The sequence below is a fragment of the Pleurodeles waltl genome, chromosome 3_1 (genome assembly GCF_031143425.1).
Source record: "Pleurodeles waltl isolate 20211129_DDA chromosome 3_1, aPleWal1.hap1.20221129, whole genome shotgun sequence".
Lineage (NCBI taxonomy): Eukaryota > Metazoa > Chordata > Amphibia > Caudata > Salamandridae > Pleurodeles > Pleurodeles waltl.
Window position 1 is genome coordinate 937,917,909 of NC_090440.1, and position 18,875 is coordinate 937,936,783.

Sequence of the window (18,875 nt, forward strand, 5' to 3'; positions counted from 1 at the left end):
CATGTGCATGGCATGGGTTGGGGTTGAGGAGACTGGGACTGGGAAGTGGTAGTTGCAGGGGGGGCCATAGGAACAGGGACAATGGCTGCCATCAGAGAGGAGGTCAGAGCCTGAATCGATCCCTGTTGTGCCACCAATCCAACGTGGATGCCGTCCAGGAATGCATTGCACTGCTGCATCTGGGATGCCAGCCCCTGGATGGCATTTACAATGATTGACTGCCCTACAGAGATGAATTTCAGGAGGTCAATAGTCTCCTCACCCAGGGCAGCAGGGCTCACTGGGGCAGGGCTTGAGGTGCCTGGGGTGAAGGATATGCCCAAAAAAGGGGGGAGAGAGAGAAAGGAAACACTGGGTCAATCACTGCACCAATGCCACAGTTGGCATACACAGCACCGTCACACACAGGGATCAGGATTGATCACTATGCATTGCACTGCCAGTGATTTGGCTAGATACTACGGCAAGATGAGGGCCACACACTGCCAACTGCATCCCTCCTAGGATCCACAAAGCCCTGACTGACATGGAATGCTAACAGTCTAGGTTACCTGCATTTGCCATACACCCATTACAAACATCAACACATCAAATCAACACAAACTTACATTACACTCATCGTCATACCCACTCCCACCCCCAGGACTACACAAAGGATACAAATTCCATCCTATCTCCACCCCTACAATCCCACTCTTCACAAACACCTACCACAAGCACCCCATCCCAGCAACATTCATTCACTCGCCTCTCCTCCATTGCCCAATTTAGAGCCTTACATCATGATCCACATGCTACTCCACTACCCCTAACCCGTACTCCATCCACACTAAACAAACAAAATAAAAAACATGCCACTCATAGCAACCTCGCATCCCCTTGTCTGTTACATAATAAAACTACCCTACAAAAAACACTACACTCCTCATGGCTCTCTCAGCCACCAAGTCCACCACCCACACACACAGACCCAACAAAATGCCTCCTTAACCTGCTGGAAGAGGAACACTATATTGAAAAGCAAGACTATTGTGAGCCTCAAACAGTTATTACAACTAGCAACATTCCTGCTTCAAGCTCACATTACACTACTTACCCTTCTACTAAACAAAACAACACTACCACTAACACACCTTATCTAAACTGCCAGCTCATAAATGCTCGATCACTCTCAAAAAACAAGCACCACATCTACGACCTGCTCACAGACACACAACCTGACTTACTATTCATTACGGAATCCTGGTTGGGAGATGACATGGCACCAGTGTTGCACGAAGCCCTTCCTCCGGGCTATCAAACCATCACACAAAACCGTATAGGCAAAAGAGGAGGTGGACTTGCTATTATATTCAAACAGGCAATAAACCTCAGTAAAACAGACAACATCTCCATACAAGGTTGTGAAGCCCTCCTTACCAGATGCCACCCTACTCCAACTTCCTCCTGTAACTTTCTCCTCCTTTACAGACCTCCACCTAACAACTCCACTTTCCCAGATGCTTTTCTTGACACATTCTCAAATCTTATTACACTATACTCCAATCTATGCATTCTTGGGGATCTAAACATTTGGTTTGACAAACCCAATATGCCCCATCCAAAAGCTATCACCACTGGCCTACTCACATTGAACCTACATCAGATTGTACACAATCCCTCACACATCGCTGGTCACATCCTAGATGTCATTTTTGCTAAGCCTGAACTCGTTACTATTCATAGCATCACACCAACCACCTGGTCAGACCACCATCTGATAACTTTCCGACATACAACTCCACAAATCAACACACCCCACAACTACTTACATACATACACCTATCGACCATGGAGCAAACTCAATTTGGATCACTTAGAAACACAACTAACAGCAAACACAGATCTAGATACAATTAATTCTGTACCAAAACTTTATGAGTGGCTACAGGAAGCTTTTGATGTCCTAATACCACTCAGAAAAACTAAACACGACAAAAGAAAACCAACACCTTGGAGAAACACAGAACTTAAAAAGATAAAGCAACAAATCAGAAAGTTGCAGCGGACCTGGCTCAAAACAAACAACAGTCAAGACAAACTGCAGCTACACAAACTTAACAGGATATACAAATCATCAATCAAAAAAGCTAAAAAAAGATACTACTCAGACAGAATTCTAAATGCTCAATCTACAACCAAGGAATTTTATAAAATTCTCAATGAATTTCGAAAACCTACATGCATGGAAGGAAGTCATCCCACCACTCAAGATTTCACAAACAAATTGGCAACTCACTACACAACCAAGTCAGACACATTGGACTCCTATTTAAAACAGAAGAAAACCATCAGCACCAACCCCTTTACTAAAATACCCTTTAAGAATAAACCATCCCAACCTCTACAGTCCTTCAAACAAATATCCCAGGATGAATTTATGGATTTGGTCAAAGCAAGCAGACCTTCTGGTTGCCCTTCTGACCCTTGCCCACCACAAATCTTCAAGAACATCCTGCTATCTACTTCTGCTGCCACACCTGTAAGAAGAATCATCAACAACTCTTTAACTTCAGGAACTTTTCCTGCAGACCTGAAAAAGGCATACATACGACCATTATTAAAGAAAACAAACCTAGACCCGCAAGACCCCAACAACTACAGACCTATCACAAATGGACCTTTCCTGGGCAAATTGATAGAAAGAGCAGCATTCGCCCAGATGTCACAATTCATTGAAGACAATTCTATACTTTCAGACTTCCAAACTGGATTCCGCCCAGGAAGAAGCACTGAATCGGCACTCATGGCAATCTGGGACGATCTTAAAAACACAGTCGACCGAAATGGAGTTGCTGCACTACTTCTCTTGGACCTCTCAGCTGCCTTTGATACGGTTGACCATGACACCCTAACTCAAAGACTCCACGAAGCCGGCATACAAGGGATTGCTCTCGACTGGATTACTTCCTATCTCCAAAAAAGAGCGAATATCATCCACTCGCCCCCCCTTCTCGTCCGAACCCTACCTCACAAAAGCAGGGGTCCCCCAAGGGTCAATCATCTCACCTTTGCTTTTCAACATCTACATGATATCTTTACCAGAACTGATCAATGATTTCCATCTCACATGCTACAACTATTCAGATGACACACAAATACTACTTAAATTGGAAGACCCCAAAAACATTGAAAACTCAGAAATCTTCAGTTGCCTCAGAGCCGTTGATCAGTGGATGACCTGGAGCCATCTCAAACTAAATACCTCCAAAACAGAAATACTCATATGTGGTGACTGGAAAAATTATGACCCTCTGTGCGTCTGGCCTGACGATCTCGGACCACCTCCTCAATTATCCAAGGAAGTTAAAAACCTAGGAATCACCATGGATTCCGAGCTAACTATGAATGCCCAAGTAGACAAATTAGCACGCACAGGCTTCATCACCTTAAAGACTTTACGACGCATCTTCCCCCACCTCGGATTTCCACACAAGGTGCAAGCTACTATCTCACTCGTACTATCCAAACCGGATTATGCCAATAGCCTCTACCATGGATCATCTCTATCTGTTATGAAAAAACTACAACGTATCCAGAATTCCGCAGCCAGGCTACTACTACATATAAAGCCGCAAGCCCACATCTCCCCTGCCTTGAGAGCACTACACTGGTTACCCATTGCCAGAAGATGCACTTTCAAGCTGCTTTGTATCACCCACAAAGCTATACATGAAACAGGACCGCTTTTTATCAGAAAGAAAATTACCAAATACATCCAACAAAGAACCCTCCGCTCAAGACTGGCACCCCGCCTTAGAACACCACCATACAAGAAAAAGACTGTAGGTGGTACATCCTTCTCCGTCCAAGCAGCCAAACTATGGAATTCATTACCCCCAACTATAAGAGCCACAGATAACTTTCTTGTCTTCAGAAAACTACTCAAGAGTTGGCTCTTTCCTTCATAACCACCTTTTCAAACAACTATGAACTGCATATGCCTATGTGGATAAATATTTTTTTCAGATTATATGTATATTTCTATTTATTTATAGTTTCTTTGGAAAATATGTATTGCTACTGTCATGACAATAAAATACACACACACTCTTTAAACCTGTCTGACTAAGTATTTTTCTTACCCATGATTCTAATTATGTATTGTATGTGCATATGTGTGTGTATTCATGTGTGTGTGTGTGTGTGTATATATATATATATATATATATATGTGTATGTATGTGTATATGTTGTTTCTGTGCTTGGCATGTTCGTGGATCATTGCATGGTTCCTGGTTTTTGGGTTATTATACTAGATATCTATGAATTCCTACTCTCATCTTATCACACTTATCTACTCATCACTCTTATGTCATGTCTCTATCAAACTATCCTCCATTCTCACTCTGACTCATCCCAAATCCCTTCTACCACTTTCATCTCCTAAATATCTCTGCCTAAGCTCTTCCCTCCACCTCCACATCTAACTCACCAAACTTCACTCTACCTCTGTGACCTCCCACACAACCCTACTAAATTCTCCTGCATTCATCTCACCCTGCTACTATGCTCTCCCTAACCCTTCCACATACTCTTCCCCCTCTGCCCCCCTTTATTCATCCCAAGCCTTTGGGTTGAGTAAATGAAGGATATACTCCCAATTAACACTTCTGGATTTCTTTCCTCCTCCACCCCTCCATTACTCCAGTCAATCTAACTAACAAACTCTCATATTCGCGGCTCAAATTAACTCATAATAATACTAAAACTGTACTCATTATTAAACGATACTAATCCATCATTAATTCTTGCTGGGTTCCGGAGTAGCATGCTACTCATCGAAAAGCGCTTTGACGCCTCGTCAGGGGTAGTAAGCGCTATATAAATACGATTACAATACAATACAATACAATACAATTACCCTTGAGCTGTATCATTCTGCAATGTCTGGAGGCCCATACAGCAGTCCGTACTAGGGTAAGACCCCATCCGCCAAACGCTCCAACTCCTCCAAAGTGAAGGCAGGGACACTTTCCCCTGACACACAGGCCATGGAAGGTTCCAGAAACAGATCACAGCAGCACACGCAGTTTAGGTGTCCTCCTGTTGAAGGTAAGGAAACAAGTGAAGAATCTGATAGAAAATGACAGTCATGTCCACGGCGGTGTACACTGTCACAGATGGCGCAGGTCCCCATCGGCCACTGTACTCCATAGAGCCCCATATTTTCCAATGAGGAATTGCACGGCGATGCAAGAACACCTTCCGCCACGACGCCCAACGTCGGCGGAGTTATCTTACTTCCAACTGTCCCTACAAACACGACAGGCGGTCGCCATTTCATGGTGGCGAACAACGGTCATATCAACCTTAACTGCGTCACATCCTAGATTAGCACATACCTCGCCATTCCCACTGTCCCATCACATAAATGCACTATGTACACTGAGGTTGAGGTTCCATTGTTCAAATTGTGACAGCCTACTTACTCTTGTGTCCCTTAAATGCCTACCGCTGTGGATAAATAGGAGGAGGAGACATACCCCCGTGTACAGACTCCTTGTGGACTTGACTACACTGGAGGACAGGCACATTATACTCACCTATAGACTGGACAGGGCCACAATCACAGAGATGTGTGCCCAATTGGAGCCTGACCTGATATCTGCTTTCTGTTATCCGACTGGGATCCCACCTCCTGAGCTAGTGATATCAATGCTCCATTTCCTGGCAACTGGTTCTTTTCAAGTGACAGTAGGCTTGGCAGCAGGAATATCAGAGCCAATGTTCTCAATCGTGCTGGCAAGAGTTTTGTCTGCCCTGGTGAAACACATATGCAACTACATAGCTTTCCCCCAGGTGGAAGATCTGGCCACTGTGAAGGCCGGATTCTATGCAATGGGACATTTACCCAATATTTTTGGAGCCATTGACGGGACACATATTGCGTTAGTCCCCTCCAGAATGAACAGGTGTTCCGGAATAGGAAGAGTTTCCACTCACTGAATGTGCAAATGGTGTGTCTGGCAGACCAGTACATCTCCCACGCCAATGCTAAGTAACCTGGGTTGGTGCATGACGCCTTTGTTCTGAGGAATAGCAGCATCCCCAATGTGATGGCCCATTAGAGAGGCACAGGGTCACAGGGTGTGGCTAATAGGTGAGCCATGGTCCCCACCCACTATATGTTAGTGTATGCCTTCAGGCGTCATCCCCATATTATTGTGTGAGGCTAAATGTTGTCCCCCAATACTTGCAGGTGACTCTGGCTACCCAAACCTATTGTGGCTGCTGACCCCTGTGAAGAATGCCAGGACAGGGGCTGAGGAACGTTATAATGAGGCGCATGGGCGAACCAGAATGATCATTAAGAGGACCTTCGGACTCCTGAAGGCCAGGTTCAGGTGCCTCTATCTGACAGGTGGATCCCTGTGCCACTCAATCGGGAAGGTCTGCCAGATAGTAGCAGCATGCTGCATGTTGCACAACCTGGCCCTCAGATGGCATGTACCTTTTCTGCTGGAGGAGGAGACTGGAGATGCCCCTGTGGCAGCAGTGGACCCTGAAGACAGTGAGGATGAGGAGGCAGAAGATGAGGATGAGGACAACAGAACATCAGTTATACGTCAATACTTCCAATGATACACAGGTGAGACAGTGCAACTGACCATTCCTCTGACTATTGATGTTTTCTGTGTGGCTGTAGCATGGTGGCATTAACTTCCATTGCATCTCAACTTACTGTCACCTATGTCTTGTCAGTTTACAGATGTTGGTGAGATCACACCTGTGTACTGAAGTGAAGAGTACAGACAGCTACAGGTCATTATTTCTAATCTATCACAGTGTTCATATCATTTGTACTAGATGTGACTGTTTTCATAAATGCACATTTTCAACACATAAGATACTAGTAGTCAAGTTGTGTTCAAGGGTGTTTATTGTAGCGCTATGAAATTGAGGGAAAAGTGCAGTGGAATGGGGTGGAGGAAAGCCCAGGGTATTGTTCCATTCTGTTTGTAGCACAGGTCCAGTATCCAAGGGTCCATAGGAAGGGGAGCAAAGGCAGTTTGAAGTGGACAAGGTCACAGTGTGGGACACAAGGGGGACAATCATGAGAATCTAATTTCCTGGCAGTGGTCTTGGCAAGTGTCTCTGGCATCTGTCTGGGTCGCAGGGAACGTTTGCAGGGTGGTTCACCTTCTGCAGGGGAGGGGTGCTGGTGGCCTGTGGATCCTGTGGCGGGGCCTCCTTCCCAATAGTTGCAGCGGAAGTGGAGGGCTGGTTAATGGACTGACTAGTGGTAGGGGCCCGCTGGTGTTCTGTAGCTTCCCTCATGATGTTGGCCATGTCTGCCAGCACCCCTGCTATAGAGATCAAGGTGGGGTTGATAGCCTGCAAGTCCTCCCTGATCCCCTAATACTGTTCCTCCTGCAGCCACCTGTTCTCCTGCACATTGTCAAGGATCTGGCCCATCGTGTCCTGGGAATGTTGGTAGGCTCCTAGGATCTTGTAAGTGCCTCCTGGAGAGTCCGTTCCCTGGGCCTGTCCTCCCCCGGCGCACAGCGGTCCTCCCAGTGTCCCGGTTGGCCTGTGCCTCTGTCCCCTGAACGGTGTGCCCACTGCCACTGACCCCAGGTCCCTGATTGTCTTGGGGGTGAGGTGTGGCCTGGGGTCCCTGTACAGGTGGGCATTATGCTGATTGATGTGTCCTGGGGACAGAGGTGTGGGTACGTTGGATGGGTGCTGTCGTGTTGAATACTGATGGGGTGGGCTCTGTGGTGGACTGTGAGTGGGCTGGGGTGACCGACTGTCCAGTGGTCCCTGATGGACCAGGTTGTTGGTCCAATCCAGAAGTCCAGAGTTATTGTCATCACTGGGGGCATCTTCTGTTCTGTTGGGGGACTGGATAGTAGTGGCACTTCCTCTCCGCTGACCTGTGGGGATGTAAGTGATGTATTATAATTCATGTGTGTGACATATTGTACATCCCTGGCTTCCCCTCTATCGTTGGTATTGCCCTGCCACATGTGTTTATGTGTGGTGATGTATTGTGTGATTGTTAGTTTCCCTAAGCTGTGCATTCCTTAGGGATTGGTGTCCATGCAGGCCTGGGAGGGCTGTCCATGAATTGGTATAGCATGCAGAGCTCAACATTGGGGTTAGTCATATGTGTAGGTGCAGTGTGTGGGATGGAGTGGAGTGATGGGAGTGAGGTGAGAGATGGCCTATAGGTATGGGGGGTGATAGGTCATAAATATTGACTCACCAGTGTCCAGTCCTCCGGCTACTCAAGCGAGCCCCTCATGATGCAGTAATACCAAGACTTGCTCCTCCAATGCTATGAGCTGATGGGAGGAGATGGGGATCCACCGCAAGTCCTCTGTATGGCAAGCTGGTGCCTTGCTGCCATGGAACGTACCTTCCCCCGTAGGTCGTTCTACCTCTTCCTGATGTCGTCCCTTGTTCTTGAATGCTGTCCGACTGCATTGACCCTGTCCATGATTCTCTGCCATAGCTCCATCTTTGTGGCAATATATATTTGCTGTACCTGTGCTCCAAACAGCTGTGGCTCTACCCTGACAATTCCTCCACCATGACCCTAACTCCTCATCAGTGAAATGGGGGTGCCTTTGTGGGGACGCAGGTCTTGTGTGGTGTGAGTTGGTGAGAGCGTGTTGAGTGATGTGGTGGAGTGTGTGATGTGGGGTGCGGAGGGATGTATGTGGTGTGTGTGTCTAGTTGTCTCTGTGCTGTTACTGTTAATCTCCTGGCAGTAATTGTTGTTTGTAAAGGGTTGTGGGTAATGTGGGTGTGTGTTTTATAGTGCTGTAGGTAGTGGGTGTGGTGTGTGTATGAGTGTCAGGTGTGTGTTTTTTGTATTGGCGAATGTAGTGTTGTTTTGTATTTGGGTGGCCATTCTGAGTGCAGTGGTGGGTACCGCCAATGATTTACCGCCATTGAATGTCCACTGTGGTGATTCGTGGGTCATAATGTGGTGGGCATTGTTCTGTTGGCATAACAGTATGGGTGTTGGTACCGCCACTTTAGTACTAACCTTTGGGTTGGCGGATTTGTGTATGTGGCAGTATTCTGTTGGACTGGTGTGTGAGTCATAATATGGCGAACGGATACTCACCACTGCGGGAGTATGTTGGCGGCCATAACCGTGGTGGTAAGCGGGATTTACCAATGTCATAATGAGGGCCTTAATATCTTCTCTTCCCAATGCCCTTCCTGTAACATGGCGATGTTTCGGGTTTGTGGTGCAGTTTGCATCTGTGCAGAAAGTCAACAGGAGCTTTTTCTAGGCAAAAAGGCAAGGGCGGGACTGTGCAACACTGTCAACCCTGACATTTTCCCTTTGTTCATGAAATTTCAATAATCTTTTGTTTTGGTAATTGTAGGAAAGTACCATCTTGCCTGGCATGTTACCCCCATATTTCACTGTATATATGTTGTTTTAGTCTATGTGTCACTGGGACCCTGCCAGGCAGGGCCCCAGTGCTCATAAGTATGTGCCCTGTATGTGTTCCCTGTGTGATGCCTAACTGTCTCACTGAGGCTATGCTAACCAGAACCTCAGTGGTTATGCTCTCTCTGCTTTCCAAATTTGTCACTAACAGGCTAGTGACTACATTTACCAATTCACATTGGCATACTGGTAAACCCATATAATTCCCTAGTACATGGTACTGAGGTACCCAGGGTATTGGGGTTCCAGGAGATCCCTATGGGCTTCAGCATTTCTTTTGCCACCCATAGGGAGCTCTGACAATTCTTACACAGGCCTGCCAGTGCAGCCTGAGTGAAATAACGCCCACGTTATTTCACAGCCATTTACCACTGCACTTGAGTAACTTATAAGTCACCTATATGTCTAACCTTCACCTGGTGAAGGTTGGGTGCAAAGTTACTTAGTGTGTGGGCACCCTGGCACTAGCCAAGGGGCCCCCACATCGTTCAGGGCAAATTCCCCGGACTTGTGAGTGCGGGGACACCATTACACATGCGCACTGTACATAGGTCACTACCTATGTACAGCGTCACAATGGTAACTTCGAACATGGCCATGTAACATGTCTAAGATCATGGAATTGTCACCCCAATGCCATTCTGGCATTGGGGGGATAATTCCATGATCCCCCGGGTCTCTAGCACAGAACCCGGGTACTGCCAAACTGCCTTTCCGGGGTCTCCACTGCAGCTGCTGCTGCTGCCAACCCCTCAGACAGGTTTCTGCCTTCCTGGGGTCCAGGCAGCCCTGGCCCAGGAAGGCAGAACAAAGGACTTCCTCTGAGAGAGGGTGTAACACCCTCTCCCTTTGGAAATAGGTGTGAAGGCTGGGGAGGAGTAGCCTCCCCCAGCCTCTGGACATGCTTTGATGGGCACAGATGGTGCCCATCTCTGCATAAGCCAGTCTACACCGGTTCAGGGATCCCCCAGCCCTGCTCTGGTGCGAAACTGGACAAACGAAAGGGGAGTGACCACTCTCCTGACCTGCACCTCCCAGGGGAGGTGCCCAGAGCTCCTCCAGTGTGTCCCAGACCTCTGCCATCTTGGAAACAGAGGTGTTTGTGGCACACTGGACTGCTCTGAGTGGCCAGTGCCAGCAGGTGACCTCAGTGGCTCCTTCTGATAGGCTCTTACCTCTCTTGGTAGCCAATCCTCCTTCCTAGGTAGCCAAACCTCCTTTTCTGGCTATTTAGGGTCTCTGCTTTGGGGATCTCACCAGATAACGAATGCAAGAGCTCACCAGAGTTCCTCTGCATCTCCCTCTTCACCTTCTGCCAAAGGATCGACCGCTGACTGCTCAGGATGCCTGCAAAACTGCAACAAAGTAGCAAGACGACTACTAGCAACCTTGTATCGCTTCATCCTGCCAGCTTTCTCGACTGTTTCCAGGTGGTGCATGCTCTAGGGGTAGCCTGCCTCCTTTCTGCACCAGGAGCTCTGAAGAAATCTCCCGTGGGTCGACGGAATCTTCCCCCTGCAACCGCAGGCAACAAAAGACTGCATCACCAGTCCTCTGGGTCCCCTCTCAGCACGACGAGCGTGGTCCCTGGAACTCAGCAACTGTGTCCAAGTGACTCCCACAGTGCAGTGACTCTTCAGTCCAAGTTTGGTGGAGGTAAGTCCTTGCCTCCCCACGCTAGACTGCATTGCTGGGCACTGCGTGATTTGCAGCTGCTCCAGCTCCTGTGCACTCTTCCAGGATTTCCTTTGTGCACAGCCAAGCCTGGGTCCCCGACACTCTAACCTGCAGTGCACAACCTCCTGAGTTGTCCTCCGGCGTCGTGGGACTCCCTTTTGGGTAGACTCTGGTTCACTTTTCTTCTAAGTGCCTGTTCAGGTACTTCTGCGGGTGCTGCCTGCTTCTGTGAGGGCTCCCTACATTGCTGGGCACCCCCTCTGTCTTGTCATCCCAGTGGCGACATTCTGGTCCCTCCTGGGCCACAGCAGCACCCAAAAACCCTAACTGCGACCCTTGCAGCTAGCAAGGCTTGTTTGCGGTCTTTCTGCATGGGAACACCTCTGCGAGCTTCTTCGCGGCATGGGACATCCCTCCTCCAAAGGGGAAGTTCCTAGTCCTCTTCGTTCTTGCAGAACACCAAGCTTCTTCCAACAGGTGGCAGCTTCCTTGCACCCTCAGCTGGCATTTCTTGGGCTCCTGCCCACTCTCTGCACTTTTGCGACTCTTGGACTTGGTCCCCTTATCTTACAGGTACTCAGGTCCAGAAATCCACTGTTGTTGCATTGCTGGTGTTTGTTCTTCCTGCAGAATCCCCCTATCACGACTTCTGTGCTCTCTGGGGGTAGTAGGTGCACTTTACACCTACCTTTCAGGGTCTTGGGGTGGGCTATTTTTCTAACCCTCACTGTTTTCTTACAGTCCCAGCGACCCTCTACAAGCTCACATAGGTTTGGGGTCCATTCGTGGTTCGCATTCCACTTTTGGAGTATATGGTTTGTGTTGCCCCTATACCTATGTGCTCCTATTGCAATCTACTGTAACTTTACATTGCTTGCATTACTTCCTTTTGCTATTATCTGCAAAATTTTGGTTTGTGTACATATATCTTGTGTATATTTCTCATCCTCATACTGAGGGTACTCACTGAGATACTTTTGGCATATTGTCATAAAAATAAAGTACCTTTATTTTTAGTATATCTGTGTATTGTGTTTTCTTATGCTATTGTGCATGTGACACCAGTGGTATAGTAGGAGCTTTACATGTCTCCTAGTTCAGCCTAAGCTGCTTTGCCATAGCTACCTTCTATTAGCCTAAGCTGCTAGAAACACCTCTTCTACACTAATAAGGGATAACTGGACCTGGCACAAGGTGTAAGTACCTCTGGTACCCACTACAAGCCAGGCCAGCCTCCTACATTGGTTGTGCAGCGGTGGGATAAGTACTTGTAACCACTTACCACTTTGTCATTGTGTACTTTTCATAAGAGAATAATATACAAAACAAGTTCAGTGTATGTACACCTAACCACAAATTTTTGCTTTTCTCCTCTTACACTTTCTACTAAGTTCTGAAAAGTACTCTAAAACTTCTAAAAGTTTCTAAAAGTTTGAAAAAGTTTTTTTTTCTCTGTTCTTTAAACAGTTCTGAAACTTTTTCTCTCTTCTCACTGTCTCTAAACCTTCTTCTATCATGTCTGATGTAGAGTCTGCTCTTAATATGGTCAATACTGCCTATGACAATTTGAATTACAAGAGCCTAAGGAGTCTCTGCTTTGATAGAGGTTTAGTGATAGGAAAGAACCCCACAAAAGAGTTTCTATACAACATGCTGATTGTGAATGATGAGTCCCAAGCAGGCACTTCAAATGAGAAGTTAATAGATGGCTCCCATTCTGACTCAGGGGATAACCTTGAGGGAGGTGGGGAGGGTTCTGTTCAAAATCTGCCGCTTAGCAGACCACCTAGCAATGCTGGTAGTAATAGGAGCTCCCATCATAGTAGGGATGTTTTTATTCCTGGAGGCCAGGTTGTTAGAGTCCAGTCAGTTAGGGACAGATCTCCCTCTGTTGTTTCCAATTTATCTTCTGTGTCCAAGCATTCCCAACCCACCCACCCTGAAGACAACATGTTAGAAAGGGAACTCAATAAGTTGAGAGTGGAAGAGACCAGACTGAAGCTTAAACAGCAACAGCTGGCTCTAGACAGGGAATCCCTAGACCTGGAGAAGGAGAGACAGAGATTGGGGTTTGGACCCCATGGTGGCAGCAACAGCAGTATTCCTGATAGTAATCCTGTTAGAGAGCATGATTCCAGGAATCTGCACACAATAGTTCCCCCTTACAAGGAGGGGGATGACATCAACAAGTGGTTTGCTGCACTTGAGAGGGCCTGTATGGTACAGGGGGTCCCTCAAAGGCAGTGGGCTGCTACATTATGGCTATCTTTCAATGGAAAGGGTAGGGATAGGCTCCTTACTGTTAGAGAAAGTGATGCAAACAATTTTGCAGTTTTGAAGGATGTACTCTTGGATGGATTTGGCTTAGCCACTGAACAATACCGGATTAAGTTCAGAGATACCAGAAAAGAGTCCTCACAAGACTGGATAGACTTTGTTTACTGTTCAGTGAAGACCTTGGAGGGGTGGTTACATGGCAGTAACGTTTCTGCCTATGAAAGCCTGTATAATCTTATTCTGAGAGAGCATATTCTGAATAACTGTGTGTCTGACTTGTTACACCAATATCTAGTGGACTCAGATCTGACCTCTCCCCAAGAATTGGGAAAGAAGGCAGACAAATGGGTCAGAACAAGAGTGAACAGAAAAGTTCATACAGGGGGTGACAAGGATGGCAAGAAGAAGGATGGTAAGTCTTCTGACAAGGGTGGGGACAAAAGTAAAAATGAGTCTTCATCAAGCCCACAAAAATCCTCTTGTGGGGGTGGTGGGTCCAAATCCTCTTCAAATCAAGTTAAAAAGCCTTGGTGTTATTTGTGTAAAGTCAAAGGCCATTGGACAACTGATGCCAGTTGTCCAAAGAAAAACACCAAACCTCCCACTACCACAACCCCTACTGCAAATTCTAGTGCCCATAGTAATAGCAGTGGTGGTGGGAGCAAACCTACTAATAGCAAATCCAAGGGAGTAGCTGGGCTCACTTTTGGTAATTTAGTTGGGGTTGGTCTTGTTAGGGAGACCACAGAGGCTGTGTTAGTCTCTGAAGGTGCATTGATTTGGCCACCTTGGTTGCTTGTCCCCTTAATATGGATAAGTACAAGCAACTTCCCCTAATAAATGGTGTTGAGGTTCAGGCCTACAGGGACACAGGTGCCAGTGTTACCATGGTAATAGAGAAACTGATGCACCCTGAACAACACCTACTTGGTCAGCAGTATCAAGTGACAGACGCTCATAACAACACTCTTAGCCACCCCATGGCTGTTGTGAATCTCAACTGGGGGGGGTTACTGGTCCAAAGAAAGTTGTGGTTGCCTCAGATTTACCTGTAGACTGTCTACTAGGAAATGATTTAGAGACATCAGCTTGGGCAGAAGTGCGGTTTGAGGCTCATGCAGCAATGCTGGGCATTCCTGGGCATATTTTTGCTTTGACAAGGGCTCAGGCCAAAAAGCAAAAAGGACAGGATAACTTGGATCCTGGAACAATGGACCAAGTGCTCCCTAAAGCTAGGGGTAGCAAGGGTAAATGCCTACCCACTATACCTCCCTCTACAGATGATTCTCCTTCTGAGGAAGAAGAATTTCCTCCCTGTGCAGAACCTTCATCAGATGAGCTGGCAGCAGACACTGCTGAGCTTTTGGGTGGAGGGGGGCCTACCAGGGAAGAGCTGAGTGTGGCACAGCAATCCTGTCCCACATTAGGGGGTCTCAGACAGCAAGCTGTCGAGCAGCAAAATGGGGATGTCAGTAACTCACTTAGAGTTTACTGGGAGGACAACCTCTTGTACACAGAGGCAAGGGACCCAAAACCTGGAGCAGCCAGGAGATTGGTCATTCACCTGCAGTACAGAGAGTTCCTACTAACTCTGGCACATGACATTCCTTTGGCTGGGCATTTGGGGCAGATCAAAACATGGGAAAGGCTTGTCCCTCTGTTTCACTGGCCTAGGATGTCAGAGGACACAAAATATTTTTGTAAATCTTGTGTGTCCTGCCAAGCCAGTTGCAAGACTGGTGGCACACCAAAGGCTCCCCTTATTCCACTACCAGTGGTTGGGGTCCCCTTTGAAAGGGTAGGGGTTGACATAGTTGGCCCCCTTGATCCTCCTACTGCTTCAGGCAATAGGTTTATCTTGGTGGTTGTGGACCATGCCACAAGATATCCTGAAGCAATTCCTCTAAGGACCACTACAGCACCTGCAGTGGCAAAAGCCCTCCTGGGAATCTTTTCCAGGTTGGGTTTCCCAAAAGAGGTTGTACCAGACAGGGGTAGCAACTTCATGTCTGCATACTTGAAAGCTATGTGGAAGGAATGTGGTTTAACCTACAAATTCACCACACCTTATCATCCACAGACCAATGGACTGGTAGAGAGGTTTAATAAAACTCTCAAAGGAATGATAATGGGACTCCCTGAAAAACTCAGGAGGAGATGGGATGTCCTGTTACCTTGCCTCCTTTTTGCTTACAGGGAGGTACCCCAGAAAGGAGTGGGCTTCAGCCCCTCTGAACTCTTCTTTGGACATCCTGTAAGAGGACCACTAACACTTGTGAAGGAGGGTTGGGAACAACCTTTAAAAGCTCCCAAACAGGACATAGTGGACTATGTACTTGGCCTAAGATCCAGAATGGCGGAGTACATGAAAAAGGCCAGTAAAAACCTTCAGACCAGCCAAGAGCTCCAGAAGCAATGGCATGACCAGAAGGTTGTTCTGATCCAGTACCAACCAGGACAGGAGGTGTGGGTATTGGAGCCTGTGGCCCCAAGAGCACTCCAGGACAAATGGAGTGGACCCCATCTCATTGTTGAAAAAAGGGTGAGGTCACCTACTTGGTTGACCTGGGCACTGCCAGGAGTCCACTTAGGGTGATTCATGTCAACCGCCTAAAACCCTACTATGACAGGGCTGATCTCACCCTACTCATGGCAACAGATGAAGGACAGGAAGAAGAGAGTGACCCTCTCCCTGATTTCTTCTCCTCCACTGAAGATGATGCTCTAGTGGAGGGAGTAGTTTTAGCAGACTGTCTGACTGCAGAACAGAAAGACAACTGCATAAATCTCCTTGGGCAGTTTTCTGAACTCTTTTCAACTGTGCCTGGCACCACATATTGGTGTGAACACACAAATGATACTGGAGACAGCTTGTCTGTCAAAAGTAAAATCTATAGGCAGCCTGGCTATGTCAGGGACTGCATAAAACAAGAGGTCCAGAAAATGCTTGATCTAGGAGTGGTTGAACCTTCTGAAAGCCCATGGGCAAGTCCTGTGGTGCTTGTACCAAAACCTCGCTCAAAAGATGGAAAAAGGGAGATGAGGTTTTGTGTTGACTACAGAGGTCTCAATCAGGTAACAAAAACTGATGCTCACCCTATACCCAGGGCAGATGAGCTCATAGATACACTGGCATCTGCCAAGCATCTAAGCACCTTTGGTTTGACTGCAGGGTATTGGCAGATCAAATTGGCTGAGGATGCTAAACCTAAAACTGCATTTTCAACTATAGGAGGGCACTACCAATTTACAATGATGCCCTTTGGTTTGAAAAATGCACCTGCCACTTTTCAGAGGTTGGTGAACACAGTCCTGCAGGGGTTGGAGGCTTTTAGTGCAGCTTATCTAGATGATATAGCTGTCTTTAGCTTCACCTGGGATGAGCACCTGGTCCACCTTTGGAAGGTTTTAGAGGCCCTGCAAAAGGCAGGCCTCACTATCAAGGCCTCAAAGTGCCAGATAGGGCAGGGAAAGGTGGTTTATCTGGGACACCTAGTAGGTGGAGAACAGATTGCACCACTTCAGGGGAAAATCCAGACAGTCATGCATTGGGTTCCCCCTACAACACAGACCCAGGTGAGAGCCTTCCTAGGCCTCACTGGGTATTACAGGAGATTCATTAAAAACTATAGCTCCATAGCAGCCCCACTTAACCAGTACCAGTACAAAGATGCCTAAAAAGGTATTGTGGACAGCTGTCAGAAAGCTTTTGAGGAGCTCCAACAGGCCATGTGCACTGCACCTGTCCTAAAAAGCCCATGTTACTCCAAGAAATTCATTGTTCAAACTGATGCATCTGAATTAGGGGTAGGGGCAGTCTTATCACAACTGAATTCTGAGGGCCAGGATCAACCAGTTGCTTTTATCAGCTGAAGGTTGACCCCTAGAGAAAAGCGTTGGTCTGCCATAGAGAGGAAGGCCTTTGCTGAGGTCTGGGCACTGAAAACATTGAGGCCATACCTGTTTGGCACTCACTTTATTGTTCAGACAGACCACAAACCTCTACTTTGGCTAAAACAAATGAAAGGTGAAAATCCTAAATTGTTGAGGTGGTCCATATCTCTACAGGGAATGGACTATACAGTGGAACATAGACCTGGGAGTACCCACTCCAATGCAGATGGACTCTCCAGATATTTCCACTTAGACAATGAAGACTCATCAGGTCATGGCTAGTCTTATTGTCCTTCGTTTGGGGGGGGTTGTGTAGGAAAGTACCATCTTGCCTGGCATGTTACCCCCATATTTCACTGTATATATGTTGTTTTAGTCTATGTGTCACTGGGACCCTGCCAAGCAGGGCCCCAGTGCTCATAAGTATGTGCCCTGTATGTGTTCCCTGGGTGATGCCTAACTGTCTCACTGAGGCTCTGCTAACCAGAACCTCAGTGGTTATGCTCTCTCTGCTTTCCAAATTTGTCACTAACAGGCTAGTGACTAAATTTACCAATTCACATTGGCATACTGGTACACCCATATAATTCCCTAGTATATGGTACTGAGGTACCCAGGGTATTGGGGTTCCAGGAGATCCCAATGGGCTGTAGCATTTCTTTTGCCACCCATAGGGAGCTCTGACAATTCTTACACAAGCCTGCCAGTGAAGCCTGAGTGAAATAACGTCCACGTTATTTCACAGGCACTTACCACTGCACTTAAGTAACTTATAAGTCACCTATAGCCAAGGTGCCCCCACATCGTTCAGGGCAAATTCCCCGGACTTTGTGAGTGCGGGGAAACCATTACACGCTTGCACTGTACATAGGTCACTACCTATGTACAGCGTCACAATGGTAACTCCGAACATGGCCATGTAACATGTCTAAGAGCATGGAATTGTCACCCCAATGCCATTCTGGCATTGGGGGGACAATTCCATGATCCCCCGGGTCTCTAGCACAGAACCCGGGTACTGCCAAATTGCCTTTCCGGGGTCTCCACTGCAGCTGCTGCTGCTGCCAACCCCTCAGACAGGTTTCTGCCCTCCTGGGGTCCAGGCAGCCCTGGCCCAGGAAGGCAGAACAAAGGACTTCCTCTGAGAGAGGGTGTAACACCCTCTCCCTTTGGATATAGGTGTGAAGACTGGGGATGAGTAGCCTCCCCCAGCCTCTGGAAATGCTTTGATGGGCACAGATGGTGCCCATCTCTGCATAAGCCAGTCTACACCGGTTCAGGAATCCCCCAGCCCTGCTCTGGCGTGAAACTGGACAAAGGAAAGGGGAGTGACCACTCCCCTGACCTGCACCTCCCAGGGGAGGTGCCCAGAGCTCCTCCAGTGTGTCCCAGACCTCTGCCATCTTGGAAACAGAGGTGTTTGTGGCACACTGGACTGCTCTGAGTGGCCAGTGCCAGCAGGTTACGTCAGAGGCTCCTTCTGATAGGCTCTTACCTCTCTTGGTAGCCAATCCTCCTTCCTAGGTAGCCAATCCTCCTTTTCTGGCTATTTAGGATCTCTGCTTTGGGG